Source organism: Notothenia coriiceps, unplaced genomic scaffold, assembly GCF_000735185.1.
Source record: "Notothenia coriiceps isolate Sejong01 unplaced genomic scaffold, NC01 NC01_scaffold00037244, whole genome shotgun sequence".
NCBI lineage: Eukaryota > Metazoa > Chordata > Actinopteri > Perciformes > Nototheniidae > Notothenia > Notothenia coriiceps.
In genome coordinates, this window is record NW_011369945.1 from 464,300 (window position 1) to 481,063 (window position 16,764).

At 39.6% G+C, this 16,764-nt stretch overlaps 2 protein-coding genes across 2 annotated transcripts in view; both read right to left on the minus strand.

The window, feature by feature from the left end:
- The window catches only part of LOC104965166 (gamma-aminobutyric acid receptor subunit beta-1-like), a 417,189-nt gene that overhangs the window by 43,042 nt on the left and 357,383 nt on the right, over nucleotides 1-16,764 (minus strand). The window lies entirely within an intron of this gene.
- Nucleotides 1-16,764, minus strand: part of herc1 (HECT and RLD domain containing E3 ubiquitin protein ligase family member 1) — a 99,737-nt gene that overhangs the window by 32,042 nt on the left and 50,931 nt on the right. The gene's annotated exons all lie outside the window — the stretch shown is intronic.

Consider the following 16,764-nt stretch of genomic DNA (forward strand, 5'->3'; position numbering starts at 1 on the left):
TCTATCAGACTTTCTGATCGCAACCGATCAGCTATCTAGTAGTCTATTATGTTGCGAGGATGCTGATTATCCCATCTCATTCACGGGTCAAGCGACTCTATCTCTATCACGAACAACAATCCTCCTTGGTCCTTACACTAACAGGGTATAACAAACCCACAACCCCATCCACTAGACCCCTAGCCAGTTCCCTAACAGTTCCCATACCGTTTACCATTCAAGTTTCATGTGTTAAGAGGTGACTACAATTACAAATCCCACATACGATATCATATTTACAGCGTGCCATGCCAAGGCCGGCTCCTGATGCTTAATGTCAATTTGTAGGTTAATCAGGTCACCTTCTATCATCTGCCAACCAGCAGCAGTAGAGAGCGCAAAACTGACGGGTCTTTCATAATTGTACGCCAGAGACCCACCTCCATACGATTGCTGCTCATATCTGGCCATATTAGAACCCTCAGCTGCCGGTAAGCTAACTTTCCTATAATGGGAGCTTAAAATTGGATTGGGCCAGAAAAAGAAGCAGATCATCAAACTCTGCGCCTGTTTTTGTGCCTTCAAAGATTTTCCAAAAAACATGATATAGGAACTGTTAAAAAGATACATTTTAAATCTAAATGGTTGTGAAAAATGAAAATCTTTATATTATAAGTACATTTGAATGTTTTCTATGAAACACTTTTCTGTAAATGATAGCTATAATCTTGGTCAAAGGAAAGATATCTGTGATCAGCTGGATCCTCCGGTGCTTTGGTAATAACTGCAAAACATACTTTTTGTACTGAAAAGACGCCTTCTTCAGTAGTAATGTAATGGTCCATGATACCCTGGTTTTAGATAGAGTCAGACTTAAAGTAGCCGTTAGTAAGAATATATGGATTAAATTTTTTCCACTGCAGGGTTTCTTCCTAATGCTAATACATGCTGAAATGGCAGTTTACAGGTTCAGTCTGTGTGGTCAAATAATTGTTGGAACGAAGCCGAGTGAAAAATCAGTAAACATCGCACACAGCTTCACCAAGAAGCCTACAATCAGACATGCAGACCACAAATACCCCACTATCAGGAGCAGGAGTGATTGCAGAAAGATGATCTTACTTACAGTCAAGGACAGAATGCTCTGACGGAATGAAAAAACACGGCCAAAATGTATGAAAAACAATGGAATATCTACACTTGCAAACAAATGTAACTAAACACCTATAAGGTGAAGCAATGTGAACATGCTCAGATGTTCCCATAACAAGCACTTGGATTTTAATTATAAAAGGATAAAAACAGGATAGAATCTTCCCTGGAAGACGGTGTACTTTTAAGTTAAATTATCGTTCCTAGAATACTACAGAGTAGAGATGTCCGATCCAATCACGTGAATCGGAGCCGATCACGTATTTCAAAAGATCGGAATCGGAGAAAAAAATCGGGATCGGGATTTTTTATTTTTTATAATAGTGTTTTTTCTTTAATTTTTTTATTCAATGTTACAAAAACAAAAATGAACCATGTTCAAGTCTTAAAGTCATCCTGAGGCTTAGTTTTGGTTTCAAATTACACAAACATCATGTATGTGTGCCTTTCTTTGGGGCTTGTTTTGTTTTCATAGACCCTGGTTGCTTATTTCTTCCGATCAAATTCTGGCAACCAGAGTGGGCAAGGGCGCAGTGGTCTAATTGTAGCAGTAAGCTAATCGAGTACTGATAAGCTTTATTTCGTTTTTGGATCCAAAGTGAGCACAACTGAACTGATCCAATGCTGGCTGTGAAAAAAAGAAGCTATATCCATGTTGGGATATGAACATCAAATTTAAATAAAAAAAGTAACCTTTAAGGGACAACTTGAATGCTTTTTTTCTGTTTTTTTCTCTTCATGCATTGCATAAAAGATTGGTGGAAAAATCGGTATCGGCAATATTGGTCAAAATCAAATGATCGGAATCGGATCGGGAGCGAAAAAAAGGTGATCTGGACCATCCCCTAACTACAGAGCCAACCAAGAATCTGAAGAATAATGTACACGGCAAATATCACACTTTCTGTTGGTAAAATCCTCATTTATGGCAACACATGTCCATTGAAGGCGTATTTATTGTTCTTGAGTAATTCTTTAATCAGCAGGAACACTGTTCAACTGAGTTTTACCATTTTTTTTCGGCGTCATTACATCCGTTTGTGTTGCGAGGTGTATTTGAGCCATATAATGACCAGTATTAAACGCTGTCCTTCTAGACAGAAGTAAAGTGTGGTAATGGCTGACCAGTGTGACGGGAAGTAGACAGGGCGACACACACACATTTCACAGTCCATTTCACCCGATTGGAACAACATCCATTGAGCAAAAGCAAAGCCATTTTTTATCAAGTAGTTATATCTGGTCATCATTCTCCATGTTGCAATATATTGCTCCCACAGTTGATTTCTTCACATCCAAGCTGACTTACCTATTGCCAGATTCAGCTATTCACACTGCCTGATTGCAAAACATGTCTACACATGATCATGTTTACTGTGCCATCGTCATAGTGACAGCTCTCTGCTCCCTTTTAGCCCGCTTGGAGTTTTGACGTGCTTCAGCCTGTTTGCAGGTGATGGACAGCTATCTTACATGATAACGAGTCGAAACAGGTGCCCATGAATACTACTGATTAACCAGCTGGAGCGTGACAGGCAAGAGTAAAAGTGCTCTTGAGTAGAAGAACAGGCACTATCTAGCAGGGTACTTATGAGAGCCTAGAATCCTTGTTTGAAACAGAACACTGGGATCCATTATGTACGACAGAGAAACAATGCATTAGAATAAAAGTCAGGCAGTGGTAACACAGCAGAGGAATAACTCTGAATTCCCTGATTCTTTGCATCCCCATTCTGTCACTCAATAAGCTTGAAGTGTTGTAAGACCTAGGCAAGACAAAGTATACAGCACGTTCATACACGTAAAGCGTCATGAGCAAACATCGCAAGTCCATATTCTGGTTGATAGAGCAGGTAAATACTGATTGGGCTCAGTTTTATGAACATTAGGGTACACAGTCATGTAGACACTTTTATACACTGTGCAAAACGATCAGGACCTAAATAACAGAACAATAATAAATATGTACAAAATAATAATCACTCAGTATTTATGCTAACAAAGGACATTAGTGGCAAGAATTGTCCATAGCAGCAGGAGAAAGTGTCAGAAAAGCATATCAACAGAGTGTGACTGTGTGGTTTACCAATGTATAGTCCAGTGGGGCAGTAGTAGACTGGGAGCAGCAGCAGAGAGTCACTGGTAGATCATGTTGCAGCCTTCCTGACAGCTCTGGCTGGAATGTTCAAAAGGATTCTTTAGTCAGGGTGTGATGGATTAAAGCTGCATAACCTCTCCCTGAGAGGAGGAGTCTGATGAGGCACAGAGTGGAAATGAAACATGTGCGCTAGTCACTCATAATGCTGAGTGGCTCTGGGTGCAGAAGAATAGCTTGTAAATGTCAAGGAGTGATGGAGTGACGCGATGATCTCTCATGCGTGGTTCACCAATGCGCTTGCAGCGTCCAGCGCTTGATGCGTCATCTTCCGAACCAGCTGTGATCAACTGCTGTACTATTGACATCTCAATGAGCCTGGGTTAGAAGGATAGCATTGATGTAGTCGCTGGCTCTGTTCAGTTTTGGCGACCAAGTAGTAGCGCAGCCTGGCGTTTGATCAGATGGACTCTGTGTGGTTCACACCAGAAGAGTTTCCACGGTGATGTTCAGCCAGAGGACTTAGGGTGCAGCTCATCCTGCATGCACATCAGACAAGCACCCACCAACGTTCAATGGATCGAGGTGTTGAACAAGATATCGTGTCTCCTGGAAGTCTCACACACCAGACCTTAGTGTACACCACCTTGAGAAGAGTATTGTATAGATCACCACATGCAGCTAGTCACCTCATCCTATATCTTGTCGCTGTGCTGAAGACACCAAACCATTAGAGTCATCCACAACATGCAATGCAATGCTAGGGCCGAGTGCGTACAGTTCTAGCATTTAAGATCAGCGGGCTGAGATACATCCTAGGCGGGCCCGACTCAGTTTGATTGCATTCTCATGTGCGTGCACCCGACAGGATTGGTTCATGGCAGTCAACAAGTCACAGCAGCACAGTAACAGGGTAAGATCATGAGCAGAGCTGCTAAGTAACGTTGGTGTTGAAGGTCAGAGTATAGTCAGGACCAACATCGCTCAATAAGGAGTGTTTAAGTGTGTGTGGTGTGTGCTGGTAGAGCAGATGATCCGACAGCATCCTCAGTACATCAGCGCTCGACATGCACTATAGCTTTAAAATTCCGGAAACCGTCTGATTCGATAGAAAGATGTAACAAGATGAGCTAAGTCATGACTAGACTGCCAACGTCTTCTAGACTGAATAATACGAAAATATGCAAATAAAAATAGCTCTTATCTTTCCCTCTACACAGCTGGTGTAGCACATGGCATGATATCGTATAATTCATCAGCCTGTCATTTGACTTCCATTTCTTCCTCTGCCAAGCTACAATATGATCCTTCACGAGGGTGTGAGCATGTTGAGTGCACTCACCTTTACTACAAAATAAGGTTAATGCATCCAGCCCGACTCTGACCTAATGCTGTACGCAGAGTAGCTGCTGCCCCACCTACAGGCTGAAGATCACAGTAGAAACGAGTAAAGTATCATAGGTGATGCCAAGGAGATACACAAGAGAAGAATGGAAACCCTCCTACATGGGGTGACAGATCGAAGAGTTTCTGACAGATATAGTACTCCATATGAAGTATATACTTCATCTGCGTGCACTTTGACCACCATCAACTAACAGTCAGATTCATCTTGGGTACTACTCGTTAATGCACATATGATCACATTTTAAAACTTCCACATAATAGATGCTGAAACATAAGCTATAACAAGCATGCAGATACAGCGTGTACATGTCACATCATGGTATTAGTTGGTAATGCACATTTGTTTTTTTTATTTTTTTTATGATTTTTTCCCACAAGGTACTACACACAACAAATATTACAATTTCAGAGAGAACAGTGCCTGTACGAGACGATCTACATAGTTATCAAATATTGCTTGGTTTTTTAATGACTTCATTTGTTATGTACCTTAACGATTTTTTCCCAGCCCTTAAGAAATTTGTCTTCCAATTACTTTCCAAACTTTGTATGTGATTTTCTCCGATTATTAGGATATCACCAATAATATTAACCCATTGTCTGTAGCTTGGTGTTCTGCCTTTAGCCAGTTTTTAGTGATAGCCTTCTTTCCAGCAGCTAGGAGGATCTTGATCAGGTATTGATCTCCGACATGTACAGATCCTTCCATATGTCCCAGGTATAATACCAAACAGGTTTGAGGGATTCTATATCCTAATACCTTGCATATAACAGAGTGTACACAGTCCCAGAAAGGTTGAATCTTACTGCAGCTCCAAAACACATGTGTATGGTGAGGTTCCTGATGTTTACAAAGTCTCCAGCATGATTGTTGAGTGTTTGTTTGTTTACTAGTGATTTTGGGTGTGTAAAAGAAACAATTTGGTTTTTCCACAGAAATTCTCTCCATCCGTGTGACTGTGTAGTGGTCTGGTGCATTTTCCACATATCACACCACATCTCATCTGAGATCCTTTCGTTTAGTTCTTTTTCCCATTTAGTTTTTACATAGAGTGTTTAATCTTTTTTGGTCTTCCATCAAGCACGAATACAGGGTTGACACAACTTTGGGAACATCATCATGGTAAGCTCGTGCAATAATCTTTACAATAGGTTGTATGTCATCTTAATTTTTCTTAACCTTTTTTGTATAGTAGTCCCTCATTTGCCTATATCTGAATAAATACTTTGTTCTCTAGGTCGAAAGAAGGTTTTCGTTAGGTCTTGTAAAGACTTCTTCATTTCTTCCCTTCCTTGGATAACCGTAGCATATGGCTGTTAAACCCTACGTTCTGTCCATTGCTGTATCTACAGTCATAGCTTCCTGGTTTGTAATCCTTTGTCGTAGGCTATCCAGTCTAATAGTCCAAGTTCCCTTCCCAATTTCAATTGTTTAATAATAGAATACCATTTTTCTAGTGTAAATGTTGTTATGGGGTCTAGGTCTCCCTTTTCTTTAATATGGGGAGGTATTTCTCTTTGCCCTATGAGTGGTTGAATTGGGGACTCATATGTAAGTATTTCGATGTCTTTCCAGCGGGCTATATAATCGGAGTTCCACCAGTATGAGCATGTGATAATATTCCTTTAAGTTTGGAAGTGCCAGTCCCCCTCTTTCTTTAGGCAATTGCAGTGTGGTATATCTTATCCTAGGTCTTTTACCCCCCCATATGAATCTTGATATAAGCTTATCCCAGCATTGGAACTGAATCTGCGGTATATTTATCGGCAAGGATTGAAATAAATACAACAAGCGTGGTAAAATGTTCATTTTCACTGTATTTATCTTGTCAATAAAACTCATCGGGTAAGTTGACCATTTTTCGAAATCTTTCCTTATATCTTTGTCAATACATTCATAGTTGCTTTGGTACAGCTTTGCTACATTTTTGGTTATGTTTATTCCTAAGTATTTAATTGATTTAGCTTCCCAGTTTAAATAAAATTCTTTTAGTTTTGGATTTGGAGCGCAGTTAAACATAAGGATTTGAGTTTTAGATATGTTTAATTTGTATCCTGAATATTCACCAAATTGTTCCATAATTTGCATTAGCTTTATAAAGGAGCTTACTGGATCTTTCAGCATGATCATGATGTCATCTGCGAAAAGGCTAATAACATGTTTTTGTTGACTAATTTCTATTCCTGCAATAGCATTTTCCTGTCTGATCATTTGGGCTAATGGTTCTATATATAGAGCAAACAGGGTAGGGCTGAGACAGCAGCCCTGTCTAGTTCCTCTTTCCAATGTAAATCTGTCTGTTAGTAAGCCATTAACTTTAACTCGAGCTGTTGGTTTGTTATAAATAGACTTAATGCATTTAATTGTTTTATTACTGAATCCAAATTTCTCTAATGTTAGATATAAAAATTCCCAATTGACCCTGTCAAATGCTTTTTCCGCATCGAGACTAATCAGTGCTGCTGGTATTTTATTTTTTTGTATTATATTATGCGTCTGTCTGCCTGAAACAAAGCCTGTTTGGTCCTCATCTATGAGGTCTGGTACTATTGTTTGTAGCCTGTTTGATAGTATCGTAGTGTAGAGCTTGTAATCAACATTAAGAATTGAGATTGGTCTATAATTTTGGCAAAATTCTTTATCTTTTAGTGGTTTGGGGATAACTGTAATAATTGCTTCTTTCCATGAGGGGACAGTATCCCCTTTTGACATGATCCAATTAAAGGCACCTAGTAGCAGTGGAGACAGTTATTTTCTAGTTTTTTGTACCACTCAGATGGGAATCCATCACTACCTGGAGCTTTGTTTGTTTTCAGTTTTCCGATTGCCTTATGGATTTCATCTACAGTTATCTTTGCTGTTATACGTTCATTTTGAACTTTGCCTATAGAGGGCAGATCCAGTGAGTCTAGGAATGACTTTGTACGCATATGATTTGTTGGAGACGTTTGCATGTAAAGATCTTTGTAATAATCTCTAAAAATATTTTCAATTTCTTTGGGTTCATATTTAGGTTGATTTGTTTTAGGGTCATGTAGTTTGTTGACTGTGATTGCTGCCTGTTGCTTTCGTAAACGTCTTGCCAACAACTTTGTAGCTTTGGGGCCTAATTCATAATAATTTTGTTTAAGATATCTTGCTTTTATCTCCATATCCTGATGTAGTAAGTTGTTGATTTGGTTTCTCACCTCTTTGATTTGTTTTTGTGTATTTATATCACTTTTTTCTTTATGTTTTTGTTCTAATTGTTTCAGGTTTTGTCGCTGCTTTTAATTGAACTATTCATATCTTAGACTGCACTGTAACTTTTATCCATGTATTTTTTCTTTTAATGTTTCTTTTATTATCTTTTCTTTTTAATGACTCATTTTAAATGCCATTATCTTAATGTCTTTTATTTTTTGTAAAGCACTTTGAATTGCCTTGTGTTGAAAGGTGCTATATAAATAAACTTGCCTTACTTTCAGTTTCCACTTGAGTTTTTCAATCAGTCACTCGCTTTGCTTGTAGCCCTAAGTCGGTGAACTGGGGGACTTGGACTTTGTTTTACTTGCTAGCATAAGCACAATTCAGTGCTGAAGTTTGTCTCATCTAGATTTATTTATTTAAGTGTATCTTGCGCAAAGAGCACAAATAATTCACTATGTTAATCTCCCTAATAAAGCAGGTGAAAAGGTAAAGGAATCCGTTGATTGAAACAGTGATCTATTCACCTCCAAACACTGTTTGAAACCCTTCTTTAATACAGGAAAAAAAAGACTTGCAAAATCAGATGAGCATAACAAAGTGGAGTGTGTCGTATCAAGTATAGTAGACCGCAGACTAACTCTGGAGATTTGCTTGGAAGGCAGAAATCCTCTCCCTTTAGCGGCTGGAGATAAATCTACTCTCCCTTAAAAGAGACTGATAGAGTTAATTCCAGATACACTGGCTTAGCAAATCCATGTGCTTCACTTCAAAATCAATACGAGCTGCCTTAAAATGATATAAGGATGATCAGTCCAGGGCAGCATGTAATCGTGGAATCAGATATGGCCCTGAAATCATTACATGTGACGGTATCAATTCTGCTGTGCCTTATTAGAACTGCTCACAGGGAACCTTTTTCCATTCTTAGAAGTAAGAATAAAATGGGAGATATCATAGGACTGAGTTATTAATGAATGGAGCCTCAGAAAATAGTCGCCTGCGGCCAACAAAATGTAGTCTTTTCAAATGCATTTCAGCATTAAGTTCAACAAGAACAAAGAACATTACATTTAGGTACAGCACGCCATTTTCTATTAAGAAAAGAGTGTTGCCTTCTTGTGTTGTGATCAGGATGGTTGTGGATTATTATTGTATCCTCCATTCACAACATGTAACAAATGAATGCCTTCTAAATGTTTCCGATCCCATTAAACAGGCACTTTGCTCACAGCCTGCAGGACGAACAGGAGGAAGCATCTTTAATTCATCATACCCTGAGAAAAGAGTATCAAGTAAGAGCATTAAGAAGATTCACCTCTGTGAGATGGTAGCAGCTACATGGACTTCCTGTAGTGAATGCCCAGTTTGCAAGCAGATTAAATGTCAAATATTAAAACACATGATAATATAAGTGATGTAGATGTATCTTGAAATTCATGAGAAATGAAACATGCCAGCAACAGGGTACTTTCAAACTGCTGAGGTATCACTTTGTGACATGACTCATGAATTAAGTCCAATGTATAGCTACACCTCAGCCCTGGCAGACAACATTCATGAATTGCATTAATGGAATGGACGGATCAGCATTTCTACATGGTCTCTATATTTATGAGTAGAGGTGGGGGGGGGGGGAATACTCAAGTGTTAAATGTTTGTTTTTCCAAAGTATAACTCAGCGTATGCCGTCTGCATTGTTCTCTAACCTCAGCAGGAGGGACAAACAAATACTTACTTTGAGAGCTGAAAGGCGTTTTCTGCCAAAGAGCCCGATCGATAATTCTTATTCCGAGCCTCAATCACTTACAGGCAGTTAACAAGCCACTTCCTCTCCCTGAGCAATGGAAACACCAGTTTATAGCAAAGGCTTGGGTTTTAAAAGATATGATAATGCTATTTTATTTCTCTTTCACACACTTGGGACTGATAAGGGGACGACGGAGAGACATTTATTAACTCTTGGTTGGCAGCTGAGAGATTTACTCACAGGCTTTCCCCACAGGAAATGTATTTAGCAGAGGTTGTTAGCCAATCAGATTCTGATACGACTCAGATTTTGATTACTTTCATTTGTAAATGACCTTAACAATGGATATAATAATGATGAAAAAGCCAAGTGTACCCCAAAATCTGGAACAATCTCTCTGCCAGAGCATGGAAAAAGTGTTGCATTGTACATCAACACCCCGCGGTTCCATTTTTCTTGAGAAACATAAGAAAATGTAGGAGATACTGAGGTGAGATGTGTTTGTAGACGGACACAGGAGAAGCTGATTTTGGTTGCTGGTTTTAAAAGGACATGCATAAATCAATCCGGTGCCTCGGTCCAGGCACATATTTTATTTATGCAGCACTTGACGTATCAGACACCTTTCTGGCTATCAAAGGAATTGTAAATCAAGGCAAGCCACAAACACAAGGACAGTGTACCAGACTTAAGTTAACAAAGATCTCACTCTGGGAAGCAGCAAGAGCTAATACGAGGAAAAGGGCACAACAGAGCCTACATTGTGAATGTGTGAACATACTGTAAGTGAGGAGGATTTCTCAAACAATTACACAGACAATGGTAGATTCATATCAGTAATAGCTTTCAAACGTTACATTTCCATCTTTTACCGCCCTACTTTACATTAAAGGGGACCTATTATGCAAAATCCACTTGTTCATGTCTTTTAAACGATTATCATGTGAGATTCTGAAAGTTTCAGGAAAAAAAATTCTCTCTTTTTGTCCTGATCCAGTTATATAAAAACCTGTCTGAAAATGAGCTGATCAGATTTTGGCCACTTTGTGATGTCATAACTATTTTCTGGCTTGTGTAACCATTAGCCAATCACCAACCAAGGTAACCCCCCCCACCTTATCACCTGAATCTCCTCCTGGAGCACCATTGTGTTCTTTTTAACCAAATATCTCTCAGAGGGGCGTGGGGAGGGACTCCTTATTCTAGTAACAGACAGAGAATCAGCACTTTTGAAACAGGGCTGAAACAGAGGGGTTTATGGGATGCTAAAATGCATGATCTGTTTGGTATTTAGAGCCAAACACTTCAGAGACATGCTTTGTATATATCTGAGACCTATAATATATTGATGAAAAACAGTATAATTAGGGATGGGTACCGAGCCCCGGCATTAAATGGGGCCCGGGACAGAATTATTAAAGACCGTGGTACCGTTAAGCTCCGACGTTAGCGGTCTTCTTATCGGTACTGGAGACTAGGGGTGCAACAACTAATCGACTTAATCGATTAAAATCGATTACCAAATTAGTTGCCAACTAATTCAGTCGTCGATTCGTTGTTGACGTCATCACGTGTGTTTTACGCGCTGTTAAACTCCAAAGTTATCGCTCTTTTTTATGGGTACAGGAGACATTTAAAACATATGTCATATGTATTATTGCTACATAAACATTATATTGCAGTTTTAGTTTCACCAACTCCGTTATGCAATAAGACTACAAAATGCGTCCATGATTTATTTTCGATCTTTCCAATCCAGACGAGATCTCTCTCTCCCACGTCTGTGTGTGAGGGGGCGGTTTACACACACGCGGCTGCTACAAGCATGCAACACACACGGCAAAGATGGCGGAGAGAACTAAGCGCTCCAAGGTGTGGTTAGACTTTACCCGTCTTGAGGTGGACAATGCTTGTTGCCAAAAGTGCAATAAGAGTTTAGCATTTAAGAGCGGTAACACAAGAAATTTATCTTGCAAAAGTGCACCACATTCAGACGGAGAAATGCACCGTTTTCGACTGTCTTTCTGGTAGCTCTGTAGCCCCATCCACGAGTAACGTTTCCACGTCAGGTATGTTATGCATGCCTTAATCTACCTGTATGCCCAACCTGTGTGACTCTGTACTACTGGGTTTTTGCAGTAAATACTTATTTTGTTTATTTTTTACAGTTCTGTAAGTTAATTTAAAAATGATTTACAATTTGTTTGGTTCATTACCTTTTTTTTCCTTTCTCAAAAGAACCGATAAGAGTATCGTTAAAGAACCGGATCGATAAGCGGTATCGATACAAGTAGTAGTACCGTTAAAACCTTAACGATACCCATCCCTAAGTATAATAGGGGACCTTTAAATACTATATCCGAGGTTAGGACCCTTGAGATATTTCCCTCCTTTTTTTTCTCCGACATCTCGTGGTCTCTTCCAGTATCCACAGCTCCGCCCTGTCTGAGCGGGTATGTTCTGGATATTTTACTGCTCGGGCCACCTTTCTTTCTGGCTGATAGTTTCATGCATCTCGCATGGTCTCTAATAACAAAATAAGTCTTTCATGACAAGCAGTCCCAGAGGGGCCCTTTCAGTGAACAGATTTAGTGGCTGCACCTGTAGATTAACACAAGGGAGATGCACACAAAATCCCATTTGTCATTTCTATCCAATTATAATGAATCACTTTTATTCCTGGAAATATAATATGTATTTCAAACTTTTGTGCGCTTCCAAATAGATCTCCAATTTGTTTTAAAGTTAATTAAGGAAGTACTTATTCACATCACAATCGAGTATACATTAAGACCAAAACTGCCTCTTTTTGCACATTCTACCTAATAAAATGTAATTAACACAACTAGCTGTACCTCGTTTTGCAGCTCTTTTAACAGAGGTGGATGTTTTTTGCAGATGTACCAAAGGTTTGTCTGCCAAACATGATACATTGTACTGGAGGCATGAAGCCAGGATGCTTGTGCACTGTGCAGTGTCAATTTTCAAGATGCATCTCACTTTGGTAAGTCCCTGTGTGCTGACAAAGAGCAGGTTGAACTGTTGCTAAGGTCAACTTGTTGTGAATGTACTTTTATCAACAAAACATTTTCAAAAACATAGTCACCGTTAGATATAAGCTGCTATTGTTAAACCCCCTGCCCCTATCCCCCTCTGCCTACTTTACTCCCTTTAATCCATTCCTGACTTATCCTCTCCCTAATGGTAAAGTTCATTGTATTGATCATCTACTTTCCCCTTCTTCCAAACTAATGACCCAATCCATGTACACTAACGTCACTGCCGTCAGACAGCTAAATTTAGATTTCTGTTTGTGCTATGGTCAAGCCTTAATAGACCGATAGCAGTGGTTGCTGTGCATGACATTGCCAAGAGTTTTCATCATGGGGTGCTGTACATTGTGAGACAAAATGTGTTCCTTCTGCAGCATATATAAGAAATGTGTTGCAATGACACCCAACACTGAAACATTTGTTGTTCATCAGTGAGCACCTGACAGTAGATGTTTTGCTAATCGAAAAGCTGACCTAAGCATCAGCAACACCGGTTCCAATAGTTTCACACCGAAAAACACCCGTACGTGTAAGTTATGCAAATGAAATGGGAATAGGTAATGGCTAAAAGGGACCAAATGATGTGTTGCATTTATACACCGATTCCCCAGGCCCACAGTAGCGATGTAGGAAACAATGGAGAAAATGAATTGCAGCTGAATAGGGGGCCATATCCTGAAATAGGAGTACTTCTTTAAAATATCTAAGAAGTGGACAGAAAAGAGGTTTTAAAATCGTAATTTTCTATAAATATATACTTTGATTAAAACATGTTTAGGTTTTAATGATTAATTATAAGCTGCATAGAGCTAGTGTTTGTAAGTTATCCTGTCATTACTAAGAATTCTATATTTAAAACCTAATGTCGTAAATGTTTGATTTGGAAATGGAAACGTATCGTGTTACTGATGGCCATTACAAAAGGTCAACTCACTGTAGAAAGATGTGGCAGACAGATACGAGCCGCTGTAGTGAATGATCGGTAACGCACAGTAATTTGTGTTGCTACACTTTACCATCCCTAAAAACTACTTTTTCAATCAATTTCACTTACTTTGTCCGAAGCTTACCACATACATGACCTGATCCATCATCAATTACACTTCCACCTTGTTTGACCTCCAAAGGATGAATTGCTCTACACATAACAGCAGGTGGCTACTTTATACATTTCTCTGGCAACTCCTTGACCGAAGGGGAAACTGTTATCTCCTCAAAATAGCTGTGACTGAGAAAAACGGCCTTCCCAAATATCTAGAATTAGAATTCACAGCCAGGACATTTTGTAACAATCTAAGAATGTCAACACATGGAGAAACAAAAATGAACTCTGCTGGAATAAGACTTACTTTTCAACCCAGATCATAAAAATATGTGTCATCATATGAGCCATTTGTACTTCCCATATCTTCAGAGACAATTTTAATGCACTGTTGGAAAGTCAGTTGGACTGAATAACCGGAGTTGGTTAAATGTGTCATTGTGAAGTCTCTAAGTTGAGCAGAGCATCAGCTAATTATATGGATGGCTGACTTTTATAAAGCCTGGACTCCCCACTCTTTTTTCTTAAAGCCGTCTTCTTTCCTCCTTTCCTTTTTCCCTTCATTGCACACTGCACAGATGAGAGGAAGGTTCTGGGCAAAAGCTTTGTTTGCACCACGAAGATGTCTCCTACCAGGTATGCAGGGAATTGTGTTGACACGGTTTCTGATCTTAGTAGGGAAGGTATTGAGAGAACACAGTATCAAAAACATGTGTGGTGTGGGCCTCTTCTTGAATAATTACCTCCTCAATGGTTCCTGAGTGGATACATCACCTCATCCCTTTGGGCTATTCCCTTCTACCATGTGCCATCGACACTTTCACAACATTCAGAACAACAGCAAGCCAGGAAAGATGCCAGAAACTAAACCTCTTCACTCTGAACACTTCTGTCAAAACAAGAGAGAAAAGTCATGAAGTCTTTAGGGTAAGAAGAACCACACCTAGTTCTGTTGTTGTAATGACACGCTGGGACTGTGAGTGGACCCCAAGCTGGGAAGGGTTACGCTTAAAAAATAACCTCAATTTAAGATATATTTATACATGGACAACACAACATCTGTAAACGAAATAAAACAACAGCTGCAAACTTCAACCTTAAATTAATTTTCTAGCCATAAGAGACGAAATAAAAGAATACCAACCAAGTATTTTGCTTTATCTCATCATTTCCATCTCCCACCTCCTCTGTGTCTCCTGAGTGAGCAGGAACCCTACTGTTTAAAGTGGAGCTCCACCCAAAACAACAAAACAGTGAATGAGGACTTTAAAAGGGAGCAGGGGGACATGTTCCAAACAAAAAAACGCGCACTGACGCCACCACGCCAATAATCATATTTCTTCTAGAAAGAAAAAAATTAACCCTACTGTCTCTGCTGGAATATAAGAAACAGAAACATAAAGCAGGGGCTGATGAAACTCTCTCATGAAGCAAGATTTAAGGTTTGTTCCTTGAATCAAAGTGCTGTCTGTCTGGATAGAATAACAAGCAGACTGAGTCAGACAGCAGAGGACAGAGGAGGGGCTGATGCAGGAGGATAATAGATAGTTTGGCTTCGGAGAAGAAAAAAAAGCACTTTGAAGAGAACCGTCAGAACTACTGGGGAAAATACACATATCCCAAAAAGAACACACACACTCATTTTCTTCAGACTGGATTAATCACACTGGAGGTTTTTGTCTGCGCAACAGCACACACACGCGAGTCCACCTGCAGAGCACCTGAGCTGAACCTTTCATCTGTCCTGTCCACCTGCTGTGCGTATGTGTGTGTGCACTCTGCAGCATGAGAGTTAGTAAAAGATATATCAGAGACCATACATATTGGATCATGCAAAGGCTGGAAAGAATGTCCTTAAAAGGCAATGGGCTCAATCATGAGAAATGTTTGCAAAATAAAAATACGCATCAATGACTAATGTATTGTTACCCAGGTTGAAATGCAAGCGTTAGTAGCCTAAGGGCCATTCAAAATATTTGCTGAAGATCTAAAAAGAGAAAAACATAGAATGCTGGACAAGTGAAAAGGATGAGTGCATAGTTCTCCTAATTGGAGTTGAACATTTGAGAATGTATTAGCAATAAATAAACTGCACACACCCTGCCAGCTCCGTCACTGCTGAGTTCATACACACTGCACACACACACAACAAATCCTCGCTCTTTATTTTCCTCAACCAACCAGAAAAACACTAGATTTCACTCTTCTCAGTACGGTGGTATGAAGGGAGATGATTGGCAGGTTGAGTTGAAAGATTGGCAGTTTAATAAAATCAGACAACACACAAACAATGTCCTCTCTGTGTGGGTCTGGCACTATCTCTCAACTGCACACGCTACACTTAAGCACAACCTGAGTTCAATAAATATCTTGATGTAAACAAAATGTAGAGGCTTAATCCATGGTGGAGGCTAAACTTGTGCTATTGGGTTAGCAGAACACTGGTGGAAACCTGAAAGTGTAAATACATACACATTCAAACCAATTACAATTGTGAATACCTGTGTACTCATGTTCCGAATAACCCAGCTTCCCCAAATGTCTTTTTGGTGTCTATATACGCCGGGATCCGGAGTCATGGCTGATCGTGTTGCTGTGGTCCTGAGTCTTGGATCGCGAGCCCTGGATCGCGAGTCGTGGCTGTGCCTCTTGCTGTGGTCCTGGATCATAAGTGCTGGATGGATATCCTCGTGGATTCATCTTCCTATTATACACACATGCATTTCCAAACATTTGGACTACCTATGTTGCAAATGTATTATCTTTTCAATTTACACACGACATCTATTGCACGTCTGTCCGTCCTGGGAGAGGGATCCCTCCTCTGTTGCTCTCCCTGAGGTTTCTCCCATTTTTCCCTTTAAACTGTGGGTTTTCTCTGGAAGTTTTTCCTTGTACGATGTGAGGGTCTAAGGACAGAGGGTGTCGTATTGTCATACTGATATTCTGTACAAACTGTGAAGTCCACTGAGACAAATGTAACATTTGTGATATTGGGCTATATAAATAAACATTGATTGATTGATTGATTGATTGAGTGACTGTGACGAATGAGTTTTAAAAAAAATATATGGCTTGTAACGTCCCATCAACGGCGAC